We start from the raw sequence: 12,072 nt of genomic DNA, 5'->3' as shown, positions 1-12,072 counted from the left end.
CTGGCCAAAGTGAGAGATCTACCACCTCTGGAGTTAATTTGGGGGGGGGGGGGGGGTAACCTGAATGCAGTATTAGACACTCAGTTAGACAGATCTCAAGACACCACTTAACAGCACAAACGCGCGATCTCGGTTCTTCTCAACGGTATGACAGAATTTCACCTTCATGATGTATGGAGGACAAAACATCCAACTACACTGGAAAGCACTCACTCATCTACGGTACATAATAGCTATTCTAGGCTTGATTACTGGCTCCTTATGGACCATGCAGCTACATGGACCAAGGAAATCACCCATTTTCCCAAAACGCTATCGGACCTTAAGCCTGTCATGCAGTCTCTACACATTCCAACATACAAACCCCCCCATTTGTATGGCGCTTTAATGCCCCCGCCCTATTAGATCTCCTCTACAAAGAGGCGATACACTCAGCAAAAGAAGATTATTTTGCAAACAATACCCACTCAGTAGAAAGTGTGGGTGTGTTATGGGAAGCGTTCAATGCGACTCTAAGAGGTGTTTGTATAAGCACGAATTCAGGTATTTTAAAAGACATAAGAACCCAATTGGAAAAATTTGAGGATCGTATACAACTACTGGAAACCGAATATGACACCACCCATAGTGCAATTACTTTAGGCAACTTACGTGATGAGCTTAACGGTATACTGAATTAGCAGACGACAAACTAAAATACACATCCCGGCATCACACAACAGGCTGCATACTAGCACAAAAAATACATACTGAACATAAACAGCACACTGTTACACAAATAGAGGATGGTGATGGACAGATGCACTATGACACCCAGGGTATACTGGCCACATTTGTGGACACGTACAGTGATTTTTATAAAATGCAACATACAGTGCCTGACTCCGAGATCTTGTAATACATAGAAGACATTGCTTTAGTATGGTTAACAGACTCGTTTCGCGAATACCTAGCCCAGCCCATAACAGAGGATGAGGTGCAGCTGGCCATAAAAGCATTACCGAATGGTAAATCGCCAGGCCCAGATGGGTTTACCGGGGAATTTTATAAGGCGTATTCAGAATTATTGATCCCACATCTCCTTGAAATGTATGATGAAGCCTATAACGACAGGATTCTACCTCTGACACTGCGTGAGGCACTTATTGTAGCCCCACTAAAACCAGACAAAAGTCCTATAAAAGCGGACTCCTATAGACCGCTTTCGTTAATAAATACGGACGTTAAAATATTGGTAAAAATAATCGCCATGAGACTGCAACCACTTATATCCTCTATAGTCCTCCCTGATCAATCGGGCTTCATTCCATATAGATCTACCACACATAACCTACGAACCATATTCACCCTTTTACACCAGCTAAATCCGGACTTACAGGCAGTAGCGGTTCTTTTAGACGCTGCTAAGGCCTTCGATTCTGTTGAATGGGCCTATATGTTCGCGATCCTACGATGACTTGGACTGCCCCCAATGCTTGTGTACTGGATTGCCCTTCTATGCACTAAGCCCACCACACGCATCAAAGTCAACAGGTATATCTCAGACGAAATCCTTATACAGCGTGGCACCAGGCAGGGTTGTCCGCTGTCCCCTCTACTTTTCTCCATTGCGCTAGAACCGCTAGCTTGTAAAATACGAGAGAAATATGCACATACTGCACTATGATTTCATTTGCAACCTATTAGTATATCATTGTACGCCGATGATATGGTCTTATACCTCCGAGACCCCGAAGAACACCTATCACCACTATTGAGTGAATTTGTAAAATTTGGGGGACACTCGGGACTGCGAATAAACTGGAGCAAATCAGCAGTGATACCGTTGACGTGGAGCACAATAGCACCACAATTGGAATTCCCTCTTGTCTGGCAGGAAGATCCCATTAAATATCTTGGTATCTGGGTTCACGGAGACTCTGAGTTGGTGCTTAGACATAATTATGGAGTCGCAATTGATCACATAGAATCGCAGATAAATAGATGGATCACTCTCCCTCTATCCTTAGCTAATCGTATATCATTAATAAAAATGGTATTACTACCCAAGCTGTTGTATGTACCAATAACACCACCTAACTCAATATTTACCAGACTCCGCGTGAACCTCATCAAACTGATATGGGCCAGTAAACAAGCCTGAGTAAGCCGCCAGACAATGACGCATCCATATACCACGGGCGGTTTTACGGTCCCCGGTGTCTATTTATATTATTTATGTGCTCAGGCACATTACGCATACTATTTGTATCACCCGGTGAAATATCTGCCGCATCTTGCAGTGGAAGATGGTATGGTGACGCATGTCCCATACCACTGCCTTGCATACTTACACATAAGCGGTCCCACCTGACTGTGTAGGAGATAAATACGATACAGACCATCTTTCCAATCAAACCTCCTATCCTCCAACCATTGCAGACCCTGATAGCCACAACCACTCACTCGAATATCATTTCAAGACTGTACACACTGGTACAGGCATAAAGTGGGGCTAACACCCAAAAGGCTTGTGACAACTGGAATAAACTGTTGGACACCCCACTCACGGATGAGGACTGGACTGCTTGCTGCACACTGACCACATTGCTCACACCTAATGGCAACCTCCGTCCCATACATTACAAATATATACATCAAACATACCATACTCCGGCCAAACTATGTAAATATGGATTGTGGGACAGCGCATGTTGTAGGAGATGCGGAATGGACCAGGCAGATTTTGCACACCTTGCTTGGTGTTGTGGGAAGGTAAAGAAATATTGGGAAGCTGTGATCCACCATTTGGGAATGGTTGTATCCTGCATACCTCTGAGATCTGTAAAAAAGCAACTAGTGGCCATAATGTTATTACTTGCCAAGCGAAGAGTAGCGATGCATTTGGATAGTATGCAGGCCCCTGCATTAGAAGATTGGATACAGGATGCTATCTGTTGTAGAGACAACTTTTTAATATACGCGGAAGAACTACCCACTGCGTCCAAACCCACATATATTTGGGAGCCACTTACTGTTTACTTGCGTGAGCATCCTGATCTACTTAAGACAACTCGTTAATTTTATTATTTGATAGTTCAGTGTGATACTGCCCTGCTCTGTGAATGCTCAGCCATGTGTTATTGGATACTGTGATGTGTTGGCTCTCTCATTATGCTGTACTTCTTGTGATTGTTACAGATGTGACCATTGTTATGTAAATCATCGGTTAAATCAAAAATAATTAAACAAATACCTATAATTTGAGAAGAAGTGAAGACTCAAAATATATAGATGATTATAATCCAGTTATTCTGTCCATGTGGAATGCTAGCATGGATATTCAATATGTTGGGGACAATTCCATTGCTGTTGCTCGATATGTAACATCCTACATAACAAAAATCAGAAAAGACGGAATTGAAGGAAATGTGGGAAGAGATTTCCCACGAGAAGATTCTAAGAAAGAAATTATACATTTACAGTTTGAAGATGTTATCTCTTCATGAAATCGGAGCATGTGAATACTTAGATCGCTTATCATCTGCATGTCTATAGTCCAAATCTAGAAGAATCATTTGAGTGAGTCTAGATCTTGCTGCAACATGAAATCGAAGCACACTTTTTTACAATGGCCACGCATCATCGCAGAATGCACAAACGTAGAGCTTTGTAGGTTTTTGTGGTGGGGGTTGACGCCAATTTGTGAATAACTAAATATTGAGCAAAAACAAGTATATGACCAAGTGAGAGAACAGATTGACCATGGATTACTTCATGAAAAGAAAGAGTGCTCATGCACGTAATTTCAACCTAATGTACGTGACTGAACAAGCTGGAACGGGAAAGGTTTCTTAATTAAAGTAATCATCTGTTATCTACAGAAAACAACTGAGTCGCATTTGTCTTGTGTTGTCACTGCTCCAACTGCATTGGCAGCACACAACATTAAAGGAATTACTTTACATCGTTTACTAATGCTACCTGTACACCATGAAAACAAATTAGAATACCACAAGCTATCTGGAGAAGCTTTTTGTGAAGTTTCAAGAGTCTTGAAGAAAATGAAACTTCTTATTATTGATGAGGTAAGCATGGTATCAAACTTAATGCTTGCCTTTGTGCATTATTATCTGCACATCTTAACTACTATCGTAAAAATATTCATTTGGAATTGTCAGCATAGTAAAACATGTAAAGACTCTTCATCCCCGCAATTATGCAAGAGCTCCATGCGACAGGCTGCGGGAAGATCCTCCACCAGCTGTAGCCAGGACTTCCACAGCACCATCAATTCCGCATCCGGACATCCATCCCAATTTTGCAGACCTTATTATTTCATGCAATCATACATTTTTGGTAACTACTTCCCCAATGAGGCAGTGGGTAATTTGCGCGTCTGCTTCCTTTGTTGGATGTGGTTGCCAATTCCTATTCTTATTCTAATTCTAATTCCAAGCGCTCGATAGAGTTCGGTATGGTTGTTTCTGGTAACTACGTCCCCGAAAAGGCAGTGGGTAATTTGCGCGTCTGCTGCCTTCGTTGGATGTGCTTGCCAATTCTTATTCTAATTCTAATTCCAATTACAGGCCCTCAATAAAGCCCAGTATTGTTGTTTTTGATAACTACATCCACCACACGTGCTGCCTTCCTTGAATGTGGTAGCCATTTCTCAGGCTCCCACTGTGGACTCCAACTCACACTCTGTGTAATGCACTGGAAAACCAAACATTCAAAAGGCCTTAGTTGGATGCGGTTGTCAATTGTAATTAAATTACAGGCCGTCAATAGACTCTATTATTGTTTTCGGCAAATACGTCCCCGACAAGGCAATGGGTAATTTGCGCGTCTGCTGCCTTTGTTGGATGTGGTTGCTAATCCAAATTCTAAATCTGATTACAGGTCCTCTACAGAGCCGAGTATTGTTGTTTTTGGTAACTACTTCCCTGACAAGGCAGTGGGTAATTTGCGCGTCTGCAGCCTTCGTTGGATGTGGTTGCCAATTCTAATTCTAATTCCAATTACATGCCCTCAATACAGCCCAGTATTGTTGTTTTTGGTAACTACTTTCCCGACAAAGCACTGGGTAATTTGCACGTCTGCTGCCTTCGTTAGATGTGGTTGCCAATTCTTATTCTAATTCTAACTTGAATTACAGGCCCTCAATAGAGTCCTGTATTATTGTTTTTGGTAACTACTTTTCTGACAAGGCAGTGAGTAATTTGCACGTCTGTTGCCTTCGTTGGATGTGGTTGCCAATTCTTATTTTAATTCTAATTCCAATTACAGGCCTTCAATAGAGTCCAGTATTGTTGTTTTTGGTAACTACTTCCCTGACAACCATCTCTTTTCTGAAGCTTCTGTGTTTTTGAAGACATCTTTAATATGGCTTCATGCCAGGAGGAAGATACATCTAAACACTCTTCAGAAAAATAATTTATTGCTGAGGATGCACAGCTAAAAAGGAAAGAAGCTTTGATTTAGAAATTTTTTACAATTCCAGACGGAGAAAACAAAGTGAATGCAGCCAAGGTCACCTACATCGTGTGTGAGACCATCCTTTCTAGAGGTGATCCAAATAAAAAATATTCATTTGGAACCACTAGCATGGTACGACATGTGAATAATATTCATATCCGCAAATATGCGAGATCTGTATGCAACAGGCTGCAGGAAAACCCTCCATCAGCTGTAGCCAGCACTTCTACAGCACCATGAAGTCCGCATCCAGACATCCGTCCTGATTTTACAAACCATATTATTTCATGCAATAATAATTTTTTGGTAACTACTTCCCCAACAAGGCAGTGGGTAATTTACGCGTCTGCTGCCTACGTTAGACATGGTTGCCAATTCTAATTCTAATTACAGGCCCTCGATAGAGTCCAGTATTGTTGTTTTTGGCAACTACATCCCCAAGAAGGCAGTGGGTAATTTGCGTGTCCGCTGCTTTCATTCAGTGTGGTTGTCAATTCTAACTAAAATTGCAGGCCCTCGATAGAGTTCAGTATTATTATTTTTGGTAACTACTTCCCCGACAAGGCAGTGAGTAATTTCCCTGTCTTGTGCCTTCGGTGCATGTGATTGCCAATTCTAATTCCAATTACAGACCCTCAATACAGTCCAGTATTGTTGTTTTTGGTAACTATTTCCCCGACAAGGCGGTGGATAAGTTGCGCGTGTACTACCTTCGTTGGATGTGGTTGCCAATTCTTATTCTAATTCTAATTCCAAGCCCTAAGAGTAAGAAAATCTGTCAGGAATTAGTGGATGTTAGGAAAGTGCAAAAGGTGAGTTTGTATTTGATAAAAAACAATGAGTACTATAAGAAGTGAAGAAATCTATGAACATTACAGTGTACATCCACTTCATTCAAAAGAAGAGATGGGGCTACCACACAACGCTGCCTCCAGCAGCCAACAGCAATAATGGAACATATGCTATGATTGGTTCTAAAGGATGTTTGGTGAAACATAGAAAAGGACATTTGATTAATCACCGAAAACTGAGTTGCGATACTCCTGACAAAAGGGAATTTCACTATTTAGCTCTTTTGCAACTCTTCAAGCAGTGGGGTTCATAATAGGAATTACTTGGAGATTTTCAGAGCTATGAAGATTTGTTCAACGCAACTAAAGAAACTATAGAATGTCCTGTTTTTCCTAATTATTTGGAACTGCCAGCAGGGTAAAACATGTGACGACTCTTCATCCCCACAATTATGCGAGAGTTGCATGCGACAGCCTGCGGGAAGACCCTCCACCAGCTGTAGCCAGCACTTCCACAGCACCATAAACTTCGCATCCGGACATCCGTCCCAATTTTGCAGACCTTATTATTCTTTGCAAATTTTGCCAAAAAACATTATGTTATGGAGAACAGTCCATTGATTTGATCTGCAGACGCAAACAAGAGCACCGTTGCTCCCGCCGTTAATTTCTTTTTCTTTATTTGTTCCAGTTGCAGACGGTTTTGTTTGCGCAGTTCACAACTTGAATTCACCTTTACAGACAATTTTGTTAATGGATGCCACAAAAAACGTTCCTCAATGTCTGTACTAAGTACTGCCTTCAAACGTACACTGTGTTCAACAGAGTTCACTACTTGGTACCAGAAGCGGAGAAGCACTACAAACAACATTGAATTCAGTCTCGATTTATTTAAGGCAGAGACAAATGGACACGACTTGATTTATGTAAGGCAGAAACAATTTTTTAATGGATGCCACACAAAACGTTCCTCAATGTCTGTACTAAGTACTGCCTTTAAATGTACACTACGAACAACAGATTTTACCACTTGATACCAGGAGCGCAGCAGCACTACAGACTACATTGAATTCAGTCTCAATTTATTTAAGACAGAGACAATTGTACTTTGTCCTCAGATTTTGTTAATTGTGACAAAAAAGCATTCATCGATGTTTGTGTGTTTCGAGTAGTGCCTTTGGTCTACACTACGGACAGCAGGGTTCACAACTTGATACGAGAAGCGGAAATGCACTACAAACAACATTAAATTCATTCTCGATTTATTTAAGACAGAGACAATTGTACTGTGTCCTCAGATTTTGTTAACTGTAACAAAAAAAGCATTTGTCAATATCTGTGCTGACAACTGCCTTCGATCTACATTGTGAGGGCTCACGATTCAGGTGGAATGGCGATTGCACATGACGCATTCCAATAGCCAAGAGACATTTTACTAGTGTGACCCGCCCAAACCACAAATCATCGCAGGATGACCACACACTGAGTTCTTCAGGTGCCACCAACTCACTGTACCACAAGTCATCTCCATGTGGCTTTGTTAAAGCAGAATTCACTAGGCAAAAAACATTGCTCCCAGTGCGGCCTGCCCATACTACGCATTATCGCAGGTTATGTACACGCTCAGTCCTGAAGGTACTACTAACTCAGTGCACCATAATTCATCGCCACGTAGCCGTATGCAAGCAAAATTCAATAGAGAAAAACAAAACATTGGTCAGAATGCGGTCCCCCCTTTACCACTCATTATCGCAGAGAACGTACAAGCTCAGCGCCAAAGATACTACTTACTCAGTGCACCATAAATCATCGCAAAGAAGACTGAACAGTTTTATGTCACAGTGAGACATACTGTCCCTTTTAAATGAAATTGATTCAGAATTCAATCGACAAAAGACATTACTTCAATTACTGTGCCTCGACCCCGACCACGCATCATCACGGGGGTACGTTCAAGCTCAGCGTCAAAGGTAACACTAACTCAGTGCACCAAAAATCATCGCGACATGACCGTATTGAATGAGATGACTTATTTACAAGAACATATATCATACTTTTTGGAGATATACTTCAACTTACTTCTGTGAAAGGACAACCAATATTTATTAGAAAACTTGATTTTAAAGACTTTGCTACCAGTGCGTCCTGCTTGGACCACGCACCATCGCAGACTCCACAGAACTTTGTTGCTTCAGGTTGCACTAATTCTTTCCACCACTTATCATTAAGTATGGGTGAAATGCGCGAATTTGTGGTATGCAAATTCGTGCAAAAGCAAATCCGTGTCCCGCAAAATCCGTGAATTCCTGCGAATCTGCGGATTTTTTTTTGCATGTTCGCGGGGCTTTTTGCGTGTTCATGGGCCGCTTGCAGCGCATCGACCGCGAAGTTACCCATGCGGTCGTACATGGGCATGGCCATCTTGTCTGCGTTGCGTATTTCCTTTTCCGGGCGCTATTTGCAAGCTCGCGTTGTGCGCGGGGCGCGATTACGTGTTCGCGTGTCTTTTTGCGTGCTCACAGGGGAAATATCGCACGAACTTACCCACGCGGTCCTCAATGGGCGCGGCCATCTTGTTTTTTATTCATTGATATGGTTCTGGGCATGCTTTTTCGATTCTCCCCTAATCTTTGCAATCCTTTGTTTCTTTGAACTTTTTTTGGATCTTTTTTACTCATTATCTATCCCTCTCTTTTTCTACATCTATATATATATATATTTTTCTACTTTTGGTTACTTTCAAGCTACTTATTTTAACTCTTTTCTTTTCTTTACTTTTTCCCTATTCTTTCCTATTTTATTCCAGCTGTCCAGGACAATGGCAAAGGGACCCAGGAAGAGCAAGGGGAAGGGTCCCGCACCCCGTACCTGGCTCCCTTGCGTGCGATTGAGAGGGGAGGATGTAGTGGCCAGCGAGGTTTTCAGCACGGTGGAGGTGGCCGCACTCATATTTTATGTTCAGCGCCACCTCCCGAAGACCGTGGCAGCAGGGGGCAGGCCCGGTCATGGGTATGGCCTCCGGGAGCATCGCCAGCTGTGGGATAAGGTGTGCCGGGCCATGCGTAGGGAGTCGGGGGTCCGGCGCACCTATGACCAAGCGACGCACCGGTGGGCAGACGTCCTTGACCAGGAGCAGGACCTGGTCCACTTGCTAGGCGTGGAGACCCCTGGCCTTGGTGAGTAGCTATTTAATAACTACTTTGTTTTCTTCTGCTCTGTGTTATATTGCTAATATATGTTTTTCCCGAAGAGCAAGAATGCTGCCGATTCGATTACATTGCAGGCAAAAAAAAATTAAATAGCTTCTGCGATTGCAGGTGCTTGCCTCCTCAGTGGCGTTGCTACTATGCTTAGTTGTGTGCAACTTTGGGCTCATTTGGCCTGAATATGTATGAGTGTAGTACTTTACAGAACTGCGAGACTAGAGACTCAAGTCTAGTCCTTCCTTTGTACTCCTGCTGCCACTAAGAAGAAGAGATAGTGTTGGATTTATAGGTTGAGTATATTATGACTTGTTATTAGTAGTAGGAATTTTTTTAGTGATCTGCAATCATAATAACGGACTGTGTCTGTCACGTCGCGTGCTGCTGAGTGCTGGCCGTCGTAGTAGAACCTTTTTGTTGTTGGTTTAGTTAGTGATTTACATAACTTTCCAAGTAGACGGTCTGCTAATCCAGCAAAACTGTAATATTATCCTCCTAGCTGACCAGATCAGATAGGTCAATAAATGTTGTGCAATTGTTGGTAATTCGTTTCCCCGAGATAATTTTAGATTGTGGTCAAAGAAATCAAATATTTCAAAAAAACAATCATCCATGTTTGTGTTTATTTCATGATCATCAGCACCTCCCAGGGGCAAGAAGACTACTTAGACTCCGGCGGAACAAAGTGGGCAGGAACGGTCCTCTGCAGGCTCTTCTGCTGGCCCCAGTAAGTTGTTCTGTTGTTAATATAATTATACTTCCCTACCTTTTACAGCTCATATTCATTCAAAACTGTTTCCTAATTCTATTTTTTACAAAATAGTCTTTGAACTTCTTGTAGACTGTTTCTACATTCTTATCCTGCCTCTCTACCATCACTCTCTGTGCTACTACTATTTACTATTATTATGAGTCGGTCTGTGTAGGTAGCTAAGCTTGCCCAGTCGGCAAACAGTGTTAAACAAAACTCTGATCTAGCAATAGCTCTAGAGGCACTGAGTGCAGTCCTCTGGGTTGCCCTTGCTGTGTATTCCAGTCTTCTTAATGTTAGTGCTTTGAAAATTTCCAACAAAAAAATGTCAATGTCAACCAAGAATAAGCTACTAGTTGGCTTTTTGATTTGATCGTAGCACATACCATACCGCTAGTGTTTCAGGGACTATTCTGCCCATACAGAAGTATGGACAAGAGAAATAGTACATTGTTGATGATAGGTGCAGTTCGACTTTCCACATACCTCAGTCAGAAGTAACTCTGCAGGACTCGGGAGCCCTCACCTTGTTGGAACTTCAAGTCCTCCTGGGGGTGATGAGGAGTAGTTGGTGCTGTCTGTAATTAGAAAAGTGCTGCACGTTAAAAAGCAAGCATTCATCAGTTGTGCCAAAAAGTGTTGCTTGTTATGGCTAAGCATATAAGTTAACACCCTCCCCTAAACCGTGACTTTTCTTCAGTCCCAATAATTAAAAATTGTATATGTATGAACATTTTCTCTTCCATTACGAGACGAAATAGGGGGTGGTGTATGGCATCTAAAAATATTACATGTTTTTTCTAGGCATCACAACATTGGATGCGGTACTACCCACCACCAGTGCTGGTGCCAGCAGCGCGGAGGGGTCCACTCCAGGGGCGGGTGTGGCTGCGCCACAAGTGCCACCAGGAGGAGCTGAGGGGGATGGCTCAGCAGCGGCGGACGGTGGTAAGTTATTATACTCCTTACCTATTGACATTTTAGAGTAGGCTCGCAAAGGAGTGTATGATGTACTGTACAGTAGACAGTACACTAGTACAAGTACACTGTACTGTTAAGAACAGTTACTAATTTAGAACTACATTTTTGCCAATCACGGAGAAGACAGTCAACCTTGACTTAGTAATAGCATTCGCGCGGTAATTCTCGGGTAAGCAATGGCCCCCTCTATTAGAATTCGACTCAGCTGGGAAACCTTTATCGTGAAGGCAAGTCATATCAGATGATCTTGAGGGATGTGAAGAATGAAAAGGGAACGAAGGGTGCAAGGAAGGACGAGCGAGTCGTAACATTTATGACTGTAAAGAATGATACGTGTTTTTGAATGCAGGCAGAGGTGGCTTATAGGAAGGAATCAGATGCATGGTTGCTTGAAGCAAGGATGGTTGGAGGAGAAAGAAAAGATGACTGCCTGTGTGGGTTAATCAGAAAATGCATGTGTGGTGTGCATTGCAATATATAATTTGGGTCAACCTCAAATCCAAGTCAAGACGGTGGTTTGCCACATAAAATGACCAGGGTCTTAGTTGGTTGTTGAGAGAAAGTAAACTTGGTACAAGTTGAGACATTAAGAAGAAGGATAGACGTTTACTTTGGAAGCCTGGATGGTATCTTCTTCTTCCTCATAGATAGCAGAGGTGTATGTAGTAGAGCAGACGCTCAGCGGATGAACAGTGTTACTTTGAACAGCATGTCGTGCCAGAGTAGCAAAGCTAAGGACATCCAAATACTAGAAGTTGTGATTGTTCATAAAATTTAAATACTGTCTTGACTAACAGTACAGTAGTTTACTTTGCAAGCACAGCATATATTGTGTATGTTTTGTATAGTTGACATTATATCAAGTCAAGTCCCTTCCTCCGGCAATTAT

Source organism: Lissotriton helveticus, chromosome 2_1 (genome assembly GCF_964261635.1).
Source record: "Lissotriton helveticus chromosome 2_1, aLisHel1.1, whole genome shotgun sequence".
NCBI classification, from domain to species: Eukaryota; Metazoa; Chordata; class Amphibia; order Caudata; family Salamandridae; genus Lissotriton; species Lissotriton helveticus.
The sequence above is the reverse complement of the archived record's forward strand: the minus strand, read 5'-3'. Positions refer to the sequence as shown.